Source organism: Ciconia boyciana, chromosome 7, assembly GCF_034638445.1.
Source record: "Ciconia boyciana chromosome 7, ASM3463844v1, whole genome shotgun sequence".
In the NCBI taxonomy this organism is placed as follows: domain Eukaryota; kingdom Metazoa; phylum Chordata; class Aves; order Ciconiiformes; family Ciconiidae; genus Ciconia; species Ciconia boyciana.
The window spans coordinates 22,039,675-22,059,810 of NC_132940.1; the positions used below are offsets into that span (position 1 = coordinate 22,039,675).

Below are 20,136 nucleotides of genomic sequence, written 5' to 3' on the forward strand. Positions count from 1 at the left end.
ATGTGTGGTGATATATGTCCAGTGCAGGTGACAGTGAGACACGTTGGAGGGATGACGATGTCTTAGCTTCACTCACCACATTTGGAAAAGCCGAGCTGACTGGGAGTGCAAAAAGGGCATAGCCTGTACTCCTCATAGCTGCTCTCCACATAAGCTGTAACAGAAGCAGATGCAAGTGTAGAAAATTACTTAGTAGGGTCAGGCTGCCTCCCCAAACTTTCAGAGCTGAGGATACACTAGTTTAATGCTGGGTGATAAGAATTTGATACTCAGTACATCACACATATGACCTTTCCCTTTATTCTCCCAAGCAAAATAGTACAACTTGGTATTTTCTGTTTAACTGCATTGCATTTAAACAAGTCAAATTAAATGTTCTCTGTTGGGTTTTTTGTTTTTGTTTTTTTTCAGAGTTTGGGAAGTTCTGCTACTAGGATCATAACACAGGTAGACATTCTTTCTCCATTATACTTGAGTTTTAACTGAAGCCCTGTCTCAGTAAACTAAATAATAATTCATCTTTTTGGGAATAAATGAGTACAGATGACTTATGGATATCTTAGATATCCACAAACTACAGTGGTGGAGTAGGGCATTTCTGTGGTTACAGCAAAGTGGATATCCTACTTAGTTGCTGATTAAAGACCATTGCAGCTATTTTCTACAGTCATAAAATATGAAAACCTCTGTATGCTAATTCTATAGTGCTCTCAAAATTTGCAAAATTCAGCCATCTCAATCTGCTTAGGAAGGTGGATGGAATTGTGGAACTTAGGCTTGAATGTTATTTGATATTAAATCAAATATGCATAAATCATAACATGCACAGTTCCATGTTCATTTAAACAGTCTTTTTTTTAATGGAAACAACTAGTTCAGCATTACATTTTTTTAAAACCCTGCTAGTTAGTGCTTAGGTGAACTTTTGTTTGCTGTTGTATTTATAACATTGCTTCTTGATAACCAGGCACTTGGAAAGTTGATTACAATCCAATCTAATTAAGAGCATGTTTGTAAAGTATAATGGATATCACTCAGGCATATTTTTTCTGGGTCCCTTGCAATTTTAACCTACCTGCCACTCTTCACAGTTTAGGTTTTCCTTCCTGCATATGATAGTCCTTCAGACTGTGACAACAAATTCTCACTTTCATTGAAAGATCAGTAGCAGGTTACCCCAGCTGAAATTTGTCTTTTGAAAATCATTAGATTATAGCATTAGGTTCTTCCATAACTAGTGATGAATGCTGGCAGAGTAATGAATAAGATTTCCTTGTTATTTTATTTCTGAATTTAAATGTGTAGTGTTTTGATTACACAGGTTAAATATTTTCAATGTGTGTATATAAATAAAACTGAAGAATATTTGATTGCTCTCATAATCCATGTACTTCATGGGAATAGAAAGATTTTCTGCAGTGACTTTTCCTTTGGTTAAATTGTAACTGTGGCTTTTCCAATTTTTGTTTTGACAAAGCCTTTGTCAAAAGTTTATTGTGCTTATTCATGAAAAAATCAGTAATAATACAAATATAAATTGATACAAGTTTAATGGCAATTTGTGTGATGCATTTGAAGGGCAGAATTATTTAAACTCACTTGAAATACCACAATATAACACAACAATGTATTATATAATGAATTTTCATTAAGAAAATGACATCAAGATGTATAAATACTTTTAGCACTTTATTTGTGAAGGATCTTTATATACTGAAGTATTGAACATTGTAGAGCATGGAGGTGGCATAAATAAAGTAGGAAATGGCATAAGGCACTCTTTCTGGCTTTCAAACGGTAGTAGATATAAGGATAGAGTTGTTTCTTGAAATGTCTTAGTATGTAAGCAATTCCTCTTAAATAACCATTTTTTTTGTTTCTGTGTAGACTGGACAAAGACAGCAAAGCAGCAGCACTATTTACGTTCAGGTAAGTGAACTTAAAAGGGACTAGAAATATTGCTGTAGACTTCATGAAACAGGGCCAGCACAACTTGGAAATAAATGATTTCCTAAATTTTTAAATGTATTTCACAGGGTGCAGATATTTCTGTTTCTCTGATTTTTGTTCATAAAATTGTCATCTGGTATTGGTGTTCAAATATTTTTGTTTTGAATGCTCATAACTGTATTTCCATGTGTCATTGGTTGAAGTCAAATGACTGTATTCCACTCAATGTGTCCTCTAAAAGGTGCATAAAAGTCATGGCACTGAGAGGAAGTGATTCTAGCCTCAGTATCACACCATAAATCCCATACCAGTGGATTCAGACTGCATGTGTATTAGATCTCAAATTTCCAAAAGTTGTGAAGGATAGTTGCTTATCCATATCAAGAACGATGGAGAATCATAATTGCGGACCTATGTGAAACGTCTTTCAGCCTTACTTAAAGCCATGCAGATAAAGCTACTTGTGTGAAAAACAAGTGTGTGAATTTAACGAATACTAACATGATGATAACATAAATTGTTGCAGAGTAACACATGAGAATATTCACAGTATGAACTCAAGTATGAATGCTCTTCAGACTTCCTCCTCTTTGGGGGAAAAAAAAAAGTAGGATGTAGTTGCTTGCTTTTCCTAATGCAGGCTGGATCCCTTACAAAAGGGAAGTAACCAAATGGTGTCCTTGTCTTAGGGTGGTCCAAGTTACTCGGGCAGCAGCAGTTCTTACGGCCAGGTAAGCAAACCGGATATTCTGTAGGAAGTTCTTCACTGATCTCTTTGTGCACTGATACCCTTGTGCAGCTGTATTTCCATAAACATTATGCTCTTTATAGAAGCCTCCTTGTCAAGGTGGTAATTCTCTTTTTTTAAAGGGTTCCCAAGGCAGCCAGTCCTATGGCCAGGTGAGACTTTTTTGCTGAAAGGCATTGAGCTTTTCTGTCAGGGCCTGCCTTGTAAATGGACTGTGGGGTTTGGTTGGGTTTTTTCCTTCTTGGTGTTGCTGAGTGGTCCCTGATTTTGGTTCCTACCACTGAATTACCGTGAAGGAAATAGAACATAGTACAGAGGAACTTGTGGTGGAAGTGGGCTTTTTCTGTCACAGCTGTGCTAAGACTACGGCTTTGTTTACAAATGAGTTCTTGCCTTTCTTACAGGGCTACCAGCCTCAAGGTGGCAGTTCCTATGGCCAGGTAAGCATCAGTCAGTCACCAGTCAGAATACAGCATTTGAGAAAGTGGAGTGCCATGGCACTGCAAAAGCACTTAGCAATCACTCAGAATTTGAACTTTAAAGGACGTTTTCTCTGAAAGTGTGTATTCTCACACTCACAATTTATCCACGTGCTACTTATTTATCGGGAATCCCAGCATGTGAAATCATTGCACTCAGCGTCATTGTGAGGGCCAGGAGGAAGCCCGGGCTCTTCATACTGTCCTGCACAGCTTTAGGATGTAGTTGCTTGCTTTTCCTAATGCAGGCTGGATCCCTTACAAAAGGGAAGTAACCAAATGGTGCCCTTGTCTTAGGGTGGGCCAAGTTACTCGGGCAGCAGCAGTTCTTATGGCCAGGTAAGCAAACCGGATATTCTGTAGGAAGTTCTTCACTGATCTCTCTGCAACCAGCATGACTGGCAGGTTTTTGAGAGCAATGTTTTCCTTTGGTAGTCTTCGTCTCGATTTGATTCATGGCTTTTACTGAGAATAGGACAAGCTGCTGCACGGATGCTAGCGTACTGCTCTGTCTCCTTTGGCTCAGGAAGAGCCTTTTTGGGAAACCCTTGTGCAGCTGTATTTCCATAAACATTATGCTCTTTATAGAAGCCTCCTTGTCAAGGTGGTAATTATCTTTTTTTTTTTTAAAGGGTTCCCAAGGTAGCCAGTCCTATGGCCAGGTGAGACTTTTTTGCTGAAAGGTATTGAGCTTTTCTGTCAGGGCCTGCCTTGTAAATGGACTGTGGGGTTTGGTTGGGTTTTTTCCTTCTTGGTGTTGCTGAGTGGTCCCTGATTTTGGTTCCTACCACTGAATTACCATGAAGGAAATAGAAGATAGTACAGAGGAACTTGTGGTGGAAGTGGGCTTTTCTGTCACAGCTGTGCTAAGACTACGGCTTTGTTTACAAATGAGTTCTTGCCTTTCTTACAGGGCTACCAGCCTCAAGGTGGCAGTTCCTATGGCCAGGTAAGCATCAGTCAGAATACAGCATTTGAGAAAGGGATTGCCATGGCACTGCAAAGGTAGCAGATTTTAAACTTCTCTTTTCCAGTTTATACTGAGTTCTTAAAAAAAAAATATATCTCTGAATCCATTTCAAAACTTTTGTTTTAAAAATGACAGTTGTGTTTTTAACGGATATCCGCCAGAAGCCTGGGTTCCCATTGCTATCTAGTCTTTTCCATGGCTATGGAACTTTAAAATTTATGGTGGAAATAGTCTATTTGGTGCTGTTCCTGTTCCAGTTGATTTACATGGTACAAGACAAATTTACAGTAAGTTCTTATCTGTCTCCTTTGGTCTCAGTACAGAGACACAGTGTTGAGGAGCTAAAGAACATTGGGTCAGGTCCTCAGCTGCAGGAAGATTTGATCTTAGAGCCTGCAGCTGATGAATGTTTTTTACAGTTTTTATGTGACTTAAAGCAGCCGTAAGATAGCTACGAATTTTGTCAGGATCTTTGTGTCAGATGGCAGAAATAGACAAGATTGTTCAAATCCTTCTTGGTAATCCCTGTCTTCATAACTCTACCAGGCAGCTGTGGCACCGGTCTGCATGTACATGAAACATCTGCTCTTTTTTGACATTATATTGAAGGCAGATTGCATCAGCAGCTTATAGTTACTCACAGTGACTTATATTACTGAAAGTTTTTCAAAAGGTACTGGCATCCTTGACTAATTCATTTGACCTGCTACTTTTAATTGCATTGTTTTGTTTCCATTTTATGAATCTATATTTTTTTCTAGGATTATTTCTTAATTTTTTTAAATTATTTTTCACCTTTATTTTCCCTCAGAGGAAGGGAATTGTGCAACTGGGGCCCACCAAAAATACAAATATAGGAAATCAGTCTTCACCTACAATTAGCCATCTAAGCCCAGTGTCTGAAAAACAGCAGGCACAAGAAACATAGGAAGAAAATGTTGCATCCCATCAATGTCCTGGAAAACCTTCATAAGGCTAGAGTCCCATCTGAGACGGATACAAAACTACTCTATGGTTGTCGTTTGATAAATACAGTGTGATCAGATATTCATCCAGAATAAGAAATGTCAAAATAATTCTAGTTAAGCAGCAGAGTCTGTACATTCCCTGTCTTATTCTGGGTCTTTTTCCCCACAAAGATATAAACATGAGGGGCATCTGCTTCACAAATACAATAAATATGAATCAATAATTCCTTTCTTACAGGGCTACCAGCCTCAAGGTGGCAGTTCCTATGGCCAGGTAAGCATCAGTCAGTCACCAGTCAGAATACAGCATTTGAGAAAGTGGAGTGCCGTGGCACTGCAAAAGCACTTAGCAATCACTCAAATTTGAACTTTAAAGGACGTTTTCTCTGAAAGTGTGTATTCTCACAATTTATCCACGTGCTACTTATTTATCGGGAATCCCAGCATGTGAAATCATCGCACTCAGCGTCATTGTGAGGGCCAGGAGGAAGCCCGGGCTCTTCATACTGTCCTGCACAGCTTTAGGATGTAGTTGCTTGCTTTTCCTAATGCAGGCTGGATCCCTTACAAAAGGGAAGTAACCAAATGGTGTCCTTGTCTTAGGGTGGGCCAAGTTACTCGGGCAGCAGCAGTTCTTATGGCCAGGTAAGCAAACCGGATATTCTGTAGGAAGTTCTTCACTGATCTCTCTGCAACCAGCATGACTGGCAGGTTTTTGAGAGCAATGTTTTCCTTTGGTAGTCTTCGTCTCGATTTGATTCATGGCTTTTACTGAGAATAGGACAAGCTGCTGCACGGATGCTAGCGTACTGCTCTGTCTCCTTTGGCTCAGGAAGAGCCTTTTTGGGAAACCCTTGTGCAGCTGTATTTCCATAAACATTATGCTCTTTATAGAAGCCTCCTTGTCAAGGTGGTAATTCTCTTTTTTTAAAGGGTTCCCAAGGCAGCCAGTCCTATGGCCAGGTGAGACTTTTTTGCTGAAAGGTATTGAGCTTTTCTGTCAGGGCCTGCCTTGTAAATGGACTGTGGGGTTTGGTTGGGTTTTTTCCTTCTTGGTGTTGCTGAGTGGTCCCTGATTTTGGTTCCTACCACTGAATTACCATGAAGGAAATAGAACATAGTACAGAGGAACTTGTGGTGGAAGTGGGCTTTTCTGTCACAGCTGTGCTAAGACTACGGCTTTGTTTACAAATGAGTTCTTGCCTTTCTTACAGGGCTACCAGCCTCAAGGTGGCAGTTCCTATGGCCGGGTAAGCATCAGTCAGTCACCAGTCAGTATACAACATGTATGTGATGTTCCCGTATAAGTATTGAGAATTCTGTGCTTTGTTTCTTGAAATAATATAGTAAGTTCTCATTAGAAATAAGAGTTGTGAACTTTTTTCTTATGGGTCTGGGAACAATAGGCTCATTGAAGCAGTTCTTTCCCACATAGAAAGGAGCGCATGTAGGTGTCAGCTTTTTGATGCACTGTAATATTCAACATACACAATACTTTACAGGGAAATTCACAGTAGGATGTAGCTGGCCTTCTACCTTCTAAGCAGTCAGGCAGCTAAAGCCCTTTAAAATTTAGTTCTGTATTTGAAATGGAGAAAATAAGTATTTGGATTACTGAGCTGCTCTGGTTTTTTTTCAGGAGGGGGAATCTGCTTCTTCAGGTGGCAGCAGTGGTTGTGGACAAGTAAGTCCTCTTTCTCCAAACTATTTGAAAACTAGATCCAGTTGTCTTTGTAGTAATAACAAATTTTTCAATAAGTTATATAATGTTTGTTAGTTGGAATCTTTCCTTTTCATTGTTACATGGAATTATCTAGCTCGGAGATCAAGAAAGGCTGATATTGTTGGTCATTGTAACTGAAATGATGTGGCTTCTCCCATGTAGTTTTACACATGGAAGACGGAGAAGTAGTGATTCATCTGTCTACTCAGTAAACAGATAAAATCTTTGCTTGGGAATGATTTTCGGATGTTGCTCCATTTAGTTCCTATAGAAAGCAATAGGATCAGAGAGTGGCTCCTGTGGAATAAGAATTCAATTAGTAGTTTTCATCCTGGTTCCATGTCAACTTGTGTATTCCTACAGCAGTGTAAAGATGGTATCTTCAGTGATGAGATCCCAGGTGAAAGGATCATGAATGAGGCCATGATAGTAAACCTATGTTCAAATAAATATATTGGGGAAAGCAACGAGAATGAGAGAGAAGTATAAATACAGAAATTTTTAGCAGAAGTATTTAGCAGAAATATTAGGATTGGTATGAGTTAAGTATGAATGGAAATGCATGCGAAAACATAATAAGAAGCAGTACAACAAGGACACAGTTAACAGCAATGCAACTATTAAACACTGAAGAATGTGTTACTTCCACCAAAGCTGTGTCACAGATTGACTTATCAACAGAAGACCTGTGCTCTAATAATGGGAAGGTGACAACCAGGGTAGAACTCGTTGTGTGTACTGTTTCTCATCCTGTTATCCCAACAGGAAGACTGGCTGTAGCCAAAATATACCCAAAACAGGGAAATGAAAGGGATTGGGCAGCAGCCTTGCCTAAGATCTATGATGGATAAATCTAGCAAGATTCTGAGGTAGATGGTCATACAACAGTAACTGTTGATTCCTAAAAGGACTGTCTAAAAAAACCCAGTTCATCTTTACCAGTCAAGAGGAACTAGGATGATACAGAGAGACATCAATTGCCAGCCTACCTCACTTTCCATGTGGCACACAAGCAGTCCTGCTTTGATCATGTGTGCATGTGTCTCGGTGCTTGTGAGTATGTGGGTATGAGTGACAGAGAGTAAAGCCACAGACTTAAAGGGTTAAATAAAATTAAACCCACCCTCTGTAAAGTCTTATGTTGAGTTTTGTTACATTCATTCTCACATAAGAAATTTTAAGAAAGCTAATTACTTTGCAAGAAAATGAAAATTTGGGCATTTACCTTTTGGTTTGTTTGTTTTTTAACAGGGCATTTCATACGATAGCAATCCCTGCCACCAGGTAAATGGCCTTCCTCCTCGGATTTTAGGATGCATCCAAAATTAGTTTCACCACTAACTCAATTAGTACCAACTTCAGATTCATAGAGTGCAAATCCATGTAATCTTACCAATTATGAGATTAGAACTCACTATGTTCCTGTACCCAGGAGCATCACAGGGGCTTGGGGTCTTTTTTTCCCCCTTTTTCCGAGAATTATGTCTGTGAAATGTCTAGCTCTATAGGATATTAAGGGCAGATTCTGGAACGAAGACGTCCACTGCAGAGTTGCTCAACTGGCACTACTTAAATCTGGGCTAGAGCTGACCAGCCTCTCTGTGGACTTTTCCCATCAAAAGTCAGAAAATATTTTAGAACTGCTTCTTGAGGTTCCTGAAGGAAACTGGCTTAACAATTCATTCAGTTTGTGCAGTGAAGTATAGATAGCTACATATGTATTTGTTACAAGTTTCAGTGTTGGAACTCTGAAGACCACTATCCTAAAAGATGTCTGCTATGTTTAAAGAAAAAAAATCTCTGTAAATGTTAAAAATTAGTAAGAAAACAGCAATAGATTATCTCTTTTTTTATTTGTGATACTTCTCTTGATTCTTACTGATTTTTCACAAGAAATAGAAAAATCAGATGGATTCGTTGTATTAAATACCGTGTTTTAGCAATATAAATATATAATGTATTTATAAATATACAAACAACATAGATGTTGTTATAATATATTATTATAATGTGGTATAGTATATGCAATACACTGTATGTAATACATTATTGTAACTTGAAAGAATAATATATGATATAGGTATATAATTATACTATTTTATAATAGCTTTTCAAGTTTTTTTTATAAAGAGGAGCTATTTCTTTCTAAGACTAAAGGAAACATTTAAATTTTGTTCTAAAAACTGCTAGAACATTGAGTGTCAAAAGTGTATTATCTTTCATACTTCTACATATGTCTCTCTGATTTCACTTGGACAAGTTACATTCCTCTTCTGAAGAGGGCATGTTGAAACACACTGAGTGTTTTATTTAAAACCTTTTCCTCAAGGCCACTGTATCTCACAGCTCACAGCTTTCTGTGTAATAATGCTGCCAGGGGAATTTTTAATTCCATTTATATAAATTAGGTTTTCTACAGAAGAAAAAAAGATACATTCTCTAGAGACTGTTCAGAATAAAACTCATCTGAGTACTAGGCATTACCTAAAGATAAATGTTTGTGGTTCCTTGGCATATGTCTCATCCAGTATTTACCTTTGTGCTATTGGCAATCTATGCTTACTACGTTAGAAATCATACCTGTATTGCGTATCTACCTCTGCTCCTTACTCCTCCTAAGCAATTATCATAGCTTTCATTAAAAATAATCCATAGCCAAACAGTAAGTGTCTAAAGCATGCATAATTTTTGTCTAATTTACAGGATGGATCACAGGCTGGTCAGGTAGTTAGCTCTTTATTATCCATTGGTAGAAACTTTTTAAGCAGTTCTAATCCATAGTATAGTTTTCTTGCTCATAAGGGTATAGACTCTTGCAGAGTCTCCCCAGCTCCAGCCTGTAAATCATTCTCTTCAAATATACTTTTTATCAGCCCTGAAATTCCACTTACATAGAAAGAACTCGGCAACCTAATAAAGCTAGCTCTGTGGATTCTGATCAGATTCAGCTCTCCAGTGTTATAACTGTTGCTGTTTCGTTTTCACAGGGTGGATCATACTCCTCACAAAACTATGGTGGTAGCCAAGTAAGTGCTAGATTATTATCTCCTCCCACTGAGGTTTTACTTCACATAGGTTCCACGATGGCTGATCAATATCAAATCTGCAATATTGTAATATTATTTCTAATTTTTTTTTTCTTAGCAGAGTGGATCATCATTCTCACAAAATTATGGTGGCAACCAGGTAGGTAGACCTTGATTTTCTCCTGGTAAGAATTTTTATCATATCTGATAATTTATCTAGATATCTAGAAAGTTGTATTTGTTCAAAGGAATCCCAGGCAATTGTTTATTCCAACTTTACAGCCCCCAAACAAAATCACAGTTTCTTCTGAAGTAGGGTTTATATTTGTTTTATAGGGTGGATCCTTCTCACAGAACTATGGTGGTGGCCAAGTAAGTAATGCTCTATTTCCTTACTTGTACATCACTTCACACGAGCTTTAGCCTCTGCTCAAAATCAGGTTTTCTAAAAAAAACAAACCAAAATCAGGTTATCCTAACTTTCTCTGATTTTGGTTTGTTTGTTTGTTTTGAAGGGTGGATCGTCCTCCTCAGACAGCTATTATGATAGTCAGGTAACTAGTTCTTTCTTTCTCCTAGTTATATATTATTTCATGCTAATCTTTGTAGTCCCTGCATCATCTTTCTCAAAGATGTAATAAAACATAATAGTTTCTGTGCTCTTTTTGTTTTGGATTGGTTTTGGTTTTTTTCTTTACTGAAGAATGGAACATTCCCTGTAAGCAACTATTGCAGCCATGTATTTGGCTCCTTATTTTCCTTATAAAGATCTTACTTTAATTTAACTCCGCTTTTTCTTTGCATGAGCCTCAATTCTATCTTGTGGAGTACAACATTAAAGTGTATTTTTAACAATCCATTTTTGTGAGGAAATAACTGGTATCTGATGTCCTCCTAGGATTCACAAGATTCCTCAGACAATAATCCCAATGCTTGTGATGATGTGAGTATGCTTTCTCTAATATATTTTCATCAAAACATTTTTGATGTAGATGGGAAAATATTGCACTGCTAGATGCAGTCTTGTGAGCAGAATGATCCAGAAAAAATGTTGAGTTCCCACACTAGTAGCTGTTTCAGCAACTGCATGTTTTCTTACTGCAAATTGTCATATAAGTGGTTGCAGATACATTTTGTGTTTTTAAATGCATTTAACTTGATGAAATGAAATACGGATAAAAAGATTTCAGTGGCTTTGCAGTAACAGAAGATTTTGCCTAAAATCCAAGGATACATTTTACAGTAATTTTCCAGAAAAAGAAAATCCCATAGACAAGCTTTAAATACATACAATGAAAGAAAGAAGAGAGATACAGTGGCAGATATTCCACTGCTTTTCATGTTAGATTTCTACCAATCTAAAGTTGCTATTAAAATGTTTTTCAGACTGGAATGGTAGGATTTCAAACTAATTTAGGCAAGGCTGTGGAGGATGTGAGCAAAAAATGATTTTTGTTATGTCTGTATGCAGTATCAGAAAGAATCAGGTTTCTGTAAGCTTACTGTATTTAAATAATTCTTAAAGAAGGAAATAATTTATTCTTTTCCAGAATGACACCACCTATAGTGCCAATGGTCAGGTAAGTGCTTTTTTTCTTCTGCAGTATTCAAATTCTTATGATCAATGACAGTGTTAGTAACTGAACACTTCTACATTAGACCTGTGGGCCTCTAATTGTAGCGTATGATTGCTTTATAATACCCTTCAATAAGTTAATTAAAGAATGAGATATTTGATGCTATATTTCTCTGTACTCAGTCGCTTCTAGGCGTTCTCAAGGCTGCTGCACAATTATTTAAAACTGCATGATACTTCTAAGAATATATACTAACACAGTGTTTTTGTAGTATATGCCCCTTCACTGGAGAGTTATTTGGGAATTAACCATCTCTCTACGTGAGGCATGTAGCCACCTCAAGCTTTTTCCACTTGTTCTAATAAACTCACATATATGCTAGTATTGTAAAGTAACATGTATCCCCTGGTAATACTCTCTCTGTCAAGACTTTCCATCTGTCCTACAAGCAGAAACTGTGATTAACATGGATAGATTGTGACCAAGCAAATATACTGTTGTGTAAATGAATGACATTTTTCCATACTTTTTTCTGTTCATAGAAAAGCTTTTTCCATCTGTTACAGCCTCCTTTTGTTTTACTGCCATCTAGAGTAACCTTCTGTTATCAGCTACTTGCCTTTTCTTCAGTTGTCAGCCATATGCTTTCCCGCTTCATTACTTTCCCTGTTTTTCCTCTCTGCTACTTTAGTACTGCACCAAACATGTATATTAGGAAGTAAGGAGGCCTTCTGAAAGCATATTTTGGGTTTGCTTCTATTTACCTTGAATGCATTGCATTAGGTTTAATGCAAAAGGTTCTGCAAAAAGAAATCCTTCGGGAGCAAGCCCTGTTTAAGCTTTGTTCACAAAAGATGCTATTATTCCCTTGGTTATCCCTATCCAGTGCATATTGCTGTACTTCATTGTAAAAGAGTTTGCTTCTAAACATTCTCACAAAGAAGGGTGGGGAATGTTCAAAAACAAACCCCAAAAATTCATTATACAGATTGTTCTCTAAACCACAGTGGTTGAGCTGAGGGAGACTCTGCTAGGCAGGAACTTCTGATGAAGGAGTGGTAAGGTGAAAACAGATGAAGTATATGCTTTTTAAGACTCTTACTGACAGTAAAAAGATAGCCCTGGACATTTTCCTGTCCCAAAATATGCCACCTTGACAAGTTTAGGTAGATTTTTGCTGAAAGTATTTTCTGTGGATGACTGCATCTATGCAGTAATAACTGGCTTCTGGCTCCTTTACAGAGTTCTGGTTGTGCAAACAAGAAAGTTGTTGCCCGGGTAAGTAACTTTTTTTCTTTTCCTTTTTTTACTGCTTGTTGCCCTAACTATACCTAATGTTTCCCCATTATGCCTAATTTTGCCCTAATTATATTTGTCCTAATTAATATTCTATTTAAGGAAAAAGTAAAATAAAATAGCTTGTCTGTTTGCTCTTTGGGTGAATTTACTTTAAAGGAGGTATATATATATATTAAAAAAGACCTGAAAATCCTGCTATGAGGTATAGGGCAGCTCAAATTCCTGTTCTTCAGGAAGTACATACAGAGTTAGTCCAAGCTAAAGTTAAAATTAAATGGGTGTCATACAAACAGAGGACAGCTAAAATTTTAGCTGAAGTAAGATAGAATAATGAAGTAAGAAAGAATAATATTTGGTAATTTATTGTGCTCAGCATGTTGTGGAGGAGATACAGATACGTGTATTGTATAGCTTCAAGTCAGACTCAGCAGTAGCCTGTAAAAATTATGTGCAGATAACATTTTGTTTTGTAATAAGGCACTCCTTCTCAATGTATGCATGGACTTGTTATAAATAAATAATATGGGAAAAAAAGAAGGCCTGTCACTGATCATAGAGTTTTCTTCTCCTAAAAGTAAGTGTCTTCGTTTTATACAGGATACATCACATGTTTTGAGCAGAAGAGACTATGATGTACAGGTAAACCGTTCTTGTCACTTTTTCTGAACTACTGCTGGTGTTAGAGCTCCTTGGTGTATTATCTACATGTCGTGGTTTAACCCCAGCCAGCAACTAAATCCCACACAGCTGCTCGCTCACTCCCCCCTGGTAGGATGGGGGAGAGAATCAGAAGAGTAAAAGTGAGAAAACTTGTGGGTTGAGATAAAGACCGTTTAATAGGGAAAGCAAAAGCCGCTCATGCAAGCAAAGCAAAGCAAGGAATTCATTCACTACTTCCCATGGGCACGCAGGTGTTCAGCCATCTCCAGGAAAGCAGGGCTCCATCACGCATAACGGTTACTTGGGAAGACAAACGCCATCACTCTGAACGTCCCCCCCTTCCTTCTTCTTCCCCAGCTTTATACACTGAGCATGACGTCATGTGGTATGGAATAGCCCTGTGGTCAGGTGGGGTCAGCTGTCCCAGCTGTGTCCCCTCCCAGCTTCCTGTGCACCTAGCAGAGCATGGGAAGCTGAAAAGTCCTTGATTTAGTATAAGCACTACTTAGCAATAACGAAAACATCCCTGTATTATCAACACTGTTTTCAGCACAAATCCAAAACATAGCCCCATACTAGCTACTATAAAGAAAATTAACTCTATCTCAGCTGAAACCAGGACACTACAACAAAGAAGAAGGATCTAGTTTCCACAACAGAGTATTCTGTTTAGGGTTAGGTAGTTCTTTCCCAATAGCACTATGTATTTTAATTTATTACCCTTACAGAAAAATGAGTCATTTCTTGTTTCTTCACAGAATGAGTCTTCTACTTCAAATAGCAGCCACACTAACCTCCAGGTAATAACATAGTGTCTACTGCATGATCTCATTGCAAGGAGCTTTCTGATAAATTATATTTCATTTCTGAAAATCAGGTTCACTGATTTATCTGTCCTGAAGGATGCTATTTTGATTTGGCAGCATTTTCCCTATAATGTCATAGTTTTGCACAGTTGTAAATAATGATAATGGGCCCAGAATATACTGTCTCCTCTGTTCCTTCACTCCACTAAGCAGGTAAGCATTGCAGGTGTTTCTTTACATAACATTTTGTAAAAGTTGTTTGCAACACAGAAAATAAATAGTTTTTGAATCTTTTTTTAGAGACAGTCCTGCTCTAGTGATGGTAATGGCCAGATATATAATTCTGTTTCATTTAGAATTTGGTAACAAGGTACATCTTAGTGATTATGTACTTCTGTTACAAAAGTAGGTCCAACTTTCATATTCTGTAGACTTATGTACTGCTGCAGCAGTGTATATATTATAGAATTATGTGAAATTTAACTGATCCAGAGTGGCACCTGATTCTGTTTTTCTCAATATTTTGTACTGTATTGGTACCCATCAGCTTCCCAGAGATCTGGAATCCCGCTATGCCTAGCATTATGTAGATGTAATGCTAGCATAGTCCTCTGTCTCAGAGAGTTTGAAGTCTAATTCAATAGTACAGTCAGATCTCAGCGGTCCAGAGAGTAACAGTTTTCTTAATTAGTTTTCCTGACACCCATTCCCTCTGTATTGTATCCAGCCACTAATTAAGTTTCATCCAAATTTATCTTTTCACAATGATTCATACAGAGAGTTCTGAACAGATGTTTGCTGGTGCAGGGAAGTAGTACAAAGAGTTTGCCACCTTACTTCTCACTACATAATTCTATACATGTTAGATTCTGATAAAATGCTTCAATAAAAAATAATTGGTTTCTTCACAGGGTGGATCATTTATTGCAACCAGTGGTGGATCAAGTAGTCAGGTCAGGATTTTCTCTATTTTTATCTAGTCTTGTCCAGATAGCTTCCTGGTAATTAAACTAATTAAATTCAGGAGTCAGAGTTTAAGTCCAGTAGTTTTGCATGGGGGATTGGTAATGTTATGCATTAAATTGTAAATGAAGTGACCCTGTTCAGATTAAATTTATCTGAAATGGCTCTCTGAAATCACTTATTAACACTGTTTCAATTTCACACACGGTTTATTGGTGAGAGCACAATGGTGATTCTCTGTACTCTTGACTACCCAGATAATTCTCTCTTGATGAGGCATCTGTCATTGAGACATAGCACTGAGATGTAGTATCAGTCTAACTTCCAAAGCAAACGTTAAATGTATAGAGCTATGCTGTCATCTCATTTGTTCTAGGTATAGGAAAGGTCACAGCTACTCTGTAGTCCCACAGTCTTTCTTCCCCTAAACACAGTTTCATATCTGAAATAAGATTTTATTTTAAACTTCCACAAGGCAATAATTGTTTCCTTTTTTTTTTAATTTATAGGGTGGTTGCATTTGTCCTGATGGGAGCAGTGGTAATAGACAGGTAATTCTTTTTCTGAGTTTATACTTTCATCTACATAATGGAGTACTTTGAATTAATCACCTAGTAAGTATGGACACTTGGGTAACACTAAAGAGTATTGATAATTTCCTTAGTATGGATAGAATTATATACAATTAAATGGAAGAATGAGTCCCACTTTACTTTAACTGCATAATTACCATTTGGCCACTAACTTTCTGTAACTGTGCTTGGTAATCCAGATGCTCTGTCAGTTGACTGTTATGTGCTAATCATTCATTACTTTCAAAAACCAGAGTCAACATGCCCTGTAGTAACCAAAGAATTTAATTGCGTCCAGCTTCGGTTCCTTGTCCTTCTCACTGGTGCAATAAAATATTGTGACTAAAATGTCAAAATCTGATAAATATTTCAAAAGATAATCTCTTAAATAAATATTTAAACTATTCTTTCCCATAAAGAGAATCACTGCAATTTCATGATCAGTGGCACTGGATAAACTTTTCTCTTAGGCAATGCCTCCGTGTCAGGAAAAAGCCCAAGGAATGCAACTACATGGGCATTATAGACTAGCTTTACCAGGCTTCTGGCTTCACCTGGCTTTGCCAGGTGAACTTGGATTTTGAAGTCACTTATCCTCTATCTGAAAACTTATTTTTGAAGCTTTTATGGAAGCTGTATTTACATAAACCCATTTTAATGGTGTAATTTTTTTTTGTTTTCAATTTCAACAAGAATCATATTGTGAATTATTATTTCTATAAAAAAGCATGCTATTTAAACAAACTAATTGTGTAAAGAAATTACTGCTTTCTGAACTTAACTGTCATTAACTTTAACATATAGCAACAGTAATTTTGGTCAGGTAAAATACCACCTCTTTCATATAATTGAGGCTGAGCAGTAATCATGACCTACGTGTTTTAAGATGTAGACTAGTCTATTAAAATAACTAATATTGAAACTTCATCAAGGAAAAACTTTTTTATTTGTCGTGTGATTGTAACGCTATATGAGGAAAAAGGTGGATGTCCTTATGCAAGTTTTCATTCTAATAGGGCCTTTCTCTTTGCATGCTTAAATTGGTGCAAAAAGAGGCTTAGTTTTTAACAGCAAGCCACTGCAGCTTGGCTGGGGGAGTAGAGTATGTTTACTTGCTATCAAACAATAATTTTCAACATGAAGAAAATAAGACATCTAAATTGGATGTGAGAAAACCAGTTCTCAGTGCAGATGTGTGACTTTGATACACAAGAGACTTGTATTTCAGGTTGTGATAGTATCAGCTGATAGAATTAACTTATTATAAACTAGGTAGCAATAGTCTTGATCTTTGTCTGCACCCAACAGTAAAGTTCAGCAATCTTTGCAAAAGAATAGGCTGAATTAAAAACCGGACTTATTTTCATTTTCTGTCCAGGGTCAGTCCTCTACATATGGCAGTAGCAGTGCCTAAGACTAGCATGTAAACACATTGGCCATGACAGGCAGGTTCATTCTTCTGAATAAAAAAAGCAAGGTATAGGTAGATGTATATGTATAAATAAACCAGCATTCATAAATCTTATATAAAAGAGACAGTCATCTACTACCTTGAAGATTCTTCAGCCCAGGAGGAAAATTCCTGCAAAAAGCTTTTCTTGTAAAATTAAAAGCTATGAGTTACATGAAGGTCTGTTCAAACCTGGAAAGGATTATAAATAAGAGTCAAAGCTATACATATTTAAACCATTTAAACCATAAGGAAACCCAAACAATGGGTTTCCTTATGTGGATCCCCAAATTCCTCACACTGCAATTATTCCACTTTTTCTCTAAGCTTCATCTAAAGACAAGAGCTCAGTCTACAAATAGTCTCTGAGGAAGCAGTCTAACCATAGAATAATACTTTGTCTGTTTTGTATATAAAGGGGATGTGACAGTAATAATGGATGTTATGTACTGGTAAATAGTCTTCTCCTTTAAGTGGTGACCTGAAAAATCTGCTCTCCTAAACCCTATTTACACTTTGGAAGTTCAGTATTCTAGCAATTTTTAAAAACACCATCAGGGTCATGATCATCTATAACAATATAGAGTCTGCCAGGTATGACATAGGATTATGTGATTAGAAAGAGTAAAATGAAAAGTTACTATTTCTTTCAGGTCTTTTAACCTGAACAGAAAAGTACCTGCTAAAGGTTTCCTTATCTCTAACAAAAATAACCAGTGTTCTCTTTTAATGATTGCAGTAACGTCCTTTTTGACAGCTATATTTTGAAAGAATAGAAACTCAGAAATGGACTCGCTTACTTAAATGTCTGTTTGCAAGAAAATAAGTAGTCTGTGTTTTCATTTCAGGGAGCCCCAGGTTCTTCACATAGCACATATTCTGGTAACCAGGTAAACATTCAGATAAAATGCCCTATTCAGAAGCTCCATCTAAAACCTTCCCTGAAGGAGTAGCCAAATATAAACCAGTAACCCATTCTGTCTTCTGCACAGGGAGGGCCTTTCTTCTATCCCGGAGGATCCTATGGACAGGTAGTTGTTCTTCCTCCCTTACCAGGATAACACAGACTCCCATCATCCTGGTTCCTTCACTCCTGATATTGTGGGTGCCATGACATGCTATAATTACAGACCTGACAGTTGTCTCATAGAGTACAAAACTTACATTAACCCTGATGTAACCTAGTAGTGTGAAGCTTGACAGAGAACAGTACAGAATGGTATCTGCAGTTTCTTTGCAGAATTCAAATTTCATCAGGCTAAGAAAATTACTGCCAGAAGACTTCTTCCAGTTTAACAATATTGTCTTGATTTTTATTTAGGTACATAAAAGTTAGCTCAAAACTGGGAGAAAGGGTGTAAAGTGAGAACCAGATACACTGGTATTTAAATACTCATCTTGTCTGCAGGAAAATAGCTGATCTGTGTTTTCCTTTCAGGAGGGCCCAGGTTCTTCCCACAGCTCTTACTCTGGTAACCAGGTAAATATTCTGGTCACTGTGCCTGCACAGGAGCAGTCTAAAACTCTTCCTTGAGAGAACATTTCAACTACAAACCAGTAAATTTTTATGTTTTCTGTACAGGGAGGGTCTTCCTTCTATCCTGGTGGATCTTACGGAGCGGTAAGTGTTCTTTCTCGTTTGTAAAGATAAGACGAACTTCTGTTATCTTTATTCCTATATTCCCCATATAGCGGCTGTTGTGAAATATAACACCCAAGAATTGAATCAACCATTTATAACTTAAAACATTAAGTCTGTCAGAGGAAAAGACTAAATTGTGTTTAGAACTTCCATGGAATGATATTTCATCCAGCTAAGAAAATTAGTGATAAAAAGTTCCTTGTTCTTATTAGGCCAATATTGTCCAGCAATATTGGCCTAAAGTGAGTCAGGTACATGGCTATTTACACCATCCTGTTTGCAAGAAAATAAGTAGTCTGTGTTTTCATTTCAGGGAGCCCCAGGTTCTTCACACAGCACATATTCTGGTAACCAGGTAAACATTCAGATAAAATGCCCTATTCAGAAGCTCCATCTAAAACCTTCCCTGAAGGAGTAGCCAAATATAAACCAGTAACCCATTCTGTCTTCTGCATAGGGAGGGCCTTTCTTCTATCCCGGAGGATCCTATGGACAGGTAGTTGTTCTTCCTCCCTTACCAGGATAACACAGACTCCCATCATCCTGGTTCCTTCACTCCTGATATTGTGGGTGCCATGACATGCTATAATTACAGACCTGACAGTTGTCTCATAGAGTACAAAACTTACATTAACCCTGATGTAACCTAGTGGTGTGAAGCTTGACAGAGAACAGTACAGAATGGTATCTGCAGTTTCTTTGCAGAATTCAAATTTCATCAGGCTAAGAAAATTACTGCCAGAAGACTTCTTTCAGTTTAACAATATTGTCTTGATTTTTATTTAGGTACATAAAAGTTAGCTCAAAATTGGGAGAAAGGGTGTAAAGTGAGAACCAGATACACTGGTATTTAAATACTCATCTTGTCTGCAGGAAAATAGCTGATCTGTGTTTTCCTTTCAGGAGGGCCCAGGTTCTTCCCACAGCTCTTACTCTGGTAACCAGGTAAATATTCTGGTCACTGTGCCTGCACAGGAGCAGTCTAAAACTCTTCCTTGAGAGAACATTTCAACTACAAACCAGTAAATTTTTATGTTTTCTGTACAGGGAGGGTCTTCCTTCTATCCTGGTGGATCTTACGGAGCGGTAAGTGTTCTTTCTCGTTTGTAAAGATAACAGACTTCTGTTATTTTCATTCCTGTACTGCCCTTGAAAGAAGGAAAAATCATTCTTGAGGGAACCAAAATAATAAACTTTTTTTATTTTCTGTACAGGGAGGGTCTCCTCTCTATGACAGCAGCAGTGAATCCTATGGTCAGGTAGATACTGTTTTTTTCTCTTTGTATAAAGGGTGCTGAGGGCC

The 20,136-nt window shown here is 37.5% G+C and overlaps 1 long non-coding RNA gene across 1 annotated transcript; it reads left to right on the forward strand.

Annotated features, from left to right (window-relative positions):
- Positions 1-19,152: 19,152 nt before the first annotated feature.
- LOC140654882 (uncharacterized) lies at positions 19,153-19,913 on the forward strand. The gene is made up of 4 exons (XR_012043559.1): positions 19,153-19,188; positions 19,291-19,329; positions 19,737-19,778; positions 19,881-19,913. It is a non-coding gene; the product is annotated as an uncharacterized lncRNA (long non-coding RNA).
- Positions 19,914-20,136: the final 223 nt, after the last annotated feature.